Source organism: Malaclemys terrapin, chromosome 3, assembly GCF_027887155.1.
Source record: "Malaclemys terrapin pileata isolate rMalTer1 chromosome 3, rMalTer1.hap1, whole genome shotgun sequence".
In the NCBI taxonomy this organism is placed as follows: Eukaryota; Metazoa; Chordata; order Testudines; family Emydidae; genus Malaclemys; species Malaclemys terrapin.
Genome location: NC_071507.1, coordinates 181,915,585 through 181,919,131, shown reverse-complemented (window position 1 = coordinate 181,919,131; position 3,547 = coordinate 181,915,585).

The following is a 3,547-nucleotide window of genomic DNA, read 5'->3' as shown; positions in this document are numbered from 1 at the left end:
ACAGAATTTGAACCAGAGCCAGTTCACATTCAGCAAAAGAAACAGCAGTTTTTGTATGAAGGATGAGACACACCAATTCAGAACCCAAAACAAAGGTTCAAAGTGAATTTCTACTTTGCAGTCCTTGATACTGCTATTCACTCGGTTGACAAAAGCTAGAGTCAGTATTTGGCTTTCCATATGATATCCACAGCTTGCAAAAGAAAACAGCAAAACAGGTAAAATAATTTTGTATAAAACTGGAGTTGGCATTGACTCATGAAAATTCAAAAGACATTGATGCTACAGATTTGTGTAGTGAGCTTCAGGCTTTTTCAAGACGACTTAAGAAACATGCCACTCCTGAAGATGTACTGAAGTTTGTTTGTGAAAATAAACTCAGTTTTTTTCCAAACATTTTTATAGCTCTATGCGTTCTTTTAACTTTGCCAGTTTCCATAGCTAGTGGGGAGCATAGCTTCTCTATGTTAAAATTGATAAAAACATATCTGCGTTCAACAATGGTGCAAGAGACACTTGTTGGACTTGCCACAATGTCAATAGAGCATGAAATATCTGGAAAACTGGATCTAACAGAACTAGTGACTGAATTTTCAAAACTTAAAGCAAGAATAGTCATGTTTTAAGAGCACAGTGTGTTTTTTATTCGGAGTGTTTTGTAAATACAGGTTAAAGTTCATTCTCACTCGCCTCACACATTTCTCGCTTCTACAAATCTCGCGTTATTAAGGTTACAGTTAGCCTAACTCTTACTAACGAACTGTCATGCATTACATCCCCTTCCTGTCAGTTCTTTCTCTGCTTCCACAACAGTTTTCTATATTGGATGTGGTGGTAATGGCAATTAAAGCAGGATAGCATAATGGATGATTTCGGATTTGTAATAAAAATTATAATTAACATTTTTAATGCATTTTTATTTGAAATCGGACTGAAATATCATCTAGCTGTTGTGTACAAATCTATTCTGAAAATTTTGTGTCTCTATTTTATCTGATCTCAGAAACATTGGTTGGACAGATGGATGGATGGACAAACTGAATAATTAAGTCTCTGTTTAAAAAAAAAGCTTAAAAAACAAAAGGAAAAAAAGGGGCAAAATGTTTCCCAGTTTACCAAAAACCTCAGCCTAGATTTGCCCTTGCAGGTGGGGGCGCCGATTGCATGGTTTGCCTTGGACGCCAGTTGCTGGCAGCTAGTCTAGGGCCGCCCCTGGCTTCAAGTGCAAGGCATGTTTCTTTGACCTTGTCTTTTCTAATATAAGTGCATAGCAATGTGTATATGGAATTTATAAAAACAAACAAAAACTCAAACACCACAATACAATTTTCCTCTGAGGAGAATATGAAAGAAGGAATGACCCACGCATGATAAATGATGGGCATGTCACCTTAATGTACTACTTAAAACCACACAAATTTAATGGTGATGAGGGCAGAATAAGAACCTGTACAGAAAAGAATATCTGTGGGCCCAATAAGCACTTGCCAGTCTTTACTGTCAAATATCAGGGGGTAGCTGTGTTAGTCTGTATCCACAAAAACAACAAGGAGTCTGGTGGCACCATAAGACTAACAGATGTATTTGGGCATAAACTTTTGTGGTAAAAAAACCACTGCTGATGCATCTGAAGAAGTGGGGTTTTTTACCCACGAAAGCTTATGCCCAAATAAATCTGCTAGTCTTTAAGGTGCCACCAGACTCCTTATAGTCTTTACTGTATTTATCTTCATAGCAATCCTGTGATGCTGGGAGGTACAACTACAGCTACAGAAGGGGAAATGAAGCCTGGAGAAAGTAATTGACTGACTTGTGGTCACAATGAAAGTCTGTGGTAGAGCTGGGAATTGAACCTCAGTCTCCCTAGTCAGCCCATCAACTACTGAACCATCCTTCCGGAGGATGTTTTGCCTTCATTACTATGTGTGTGGCTTTGAATTAGAAACCTAAAATACAAACGTATGTAATAACAGGGATAAAATATGAACACTTGTGAAATATCATAGTACAAATCATACAACAAAATGACAGATTTGTTACAGTACTAATCACCAAGGCACAATAATTAAGCTTTTATGATCATGGCAGAAATGTTACACTAAAAACACTTTCTAGTCTTTGTCTCTCAGTATTTTTATTAGATATGATTTATTATTAACCAAGATGCCTTTTTGCAAGACAGATTCACATTCTTTTCATCTTCTAAAAATTAATTTAAATAGAAATCAAAATAAAAGTACTTTTGTATTAAAAAAATGAAGTGAAAAAATCATTATATTGCTGGTTCTATGTTATCTTTGCTTTTTGTTATTCCTTTTACTTTAGCGAGGATTTTGCAAATATTTCAGAATAAAACTCCCTGGGAGCCTGGAGCAAAAATTAAATGTTAACATTTGTATGTTTATGCTTCTAAGTGGGGACCCAAAAACAGATATAATAATAATTCTCATATGATTATCCTTTTAAAAGCGATTTCTTTTTTAATTAGTTACAAGCACACAATTTATTTTTTGTTTTGCTTTTTAAAAAACTGACTTTTTCATTAAATTATGTTAGGTATAAGAATTTCGGAAGCATATTTTAATGACATGATTTGTAGCAATTATAATGACTGATTTGAAACAATAAAACAAACCTTGAATTATTATATAACAGTGCATTACTCTCCAAGCCAGGAAAGAGAATAACCTGAATCTTTAGAGAACAGGCAGGTTGAACAGACAGAAATGGATGTCCTCTGTAATTTTAAGCAGCTGAAAAACAAGATTAGATTTTTGGGAGTTTGTTTCCTTTAAATTTTTGTCCCAAACTCCATTTCTTTGTGGAAGCTGAAGGAGACAAGGAAAGGAAGTTCAGTCAATAAATCTACCCAATTTCAGCTTTTCTTTGTCCTTATTTAACCACATTAGTTAGTGAAGGTATCTATTTGCCCCTTTTTATTTTAAAAGGAAGAAATTCAAGACATTTATGGTCCCTTTTCTTAAGTGCAGACCCACCCCCCCACCAATCTCACTGACAGCAATGAGTGATGCTCATACAGCATCTTTGAAAAGCAGATAGTTGCTTTATGATTTTACGTTCTCTAGTACTTTTGTGAGTGACTAGAGCAGGGGATTGGCAGTTGGAGACTCAATTCCTTGGCTCTTTGTTCTTAACTCTGCCACTCACTTTGTGACTTGGTACAATTCACTTTCCTTCTCAGTGCCCTAGTTTTTCCACCTGCAAAAATAGTTATAATCATGGAAGTTTTGTTGGCTTAATTATTTAAGGTGATTTGAGAGGAAAGGCTCTGTGCAATTGCAAAGTTTATTATTATAATTATCCTGAAAGCAAATATTGCGTTAATGAGTCGGAGGTAACTACATCTTTTTCACTAGGAGTCAGTACACAACAGTTGCAATAGTTTGAATACTTGGTTATTCATTCTTGAGTGTAGTAATGATCTCTCTCTCTCTCTCTCTTCAGTGGCTGTGTTCATCTAACCTGGAGATTGGTCCCAACTTCCCATTGGGAAGGCTTGCACAGGCAATCTATAAAATCAGAGGAA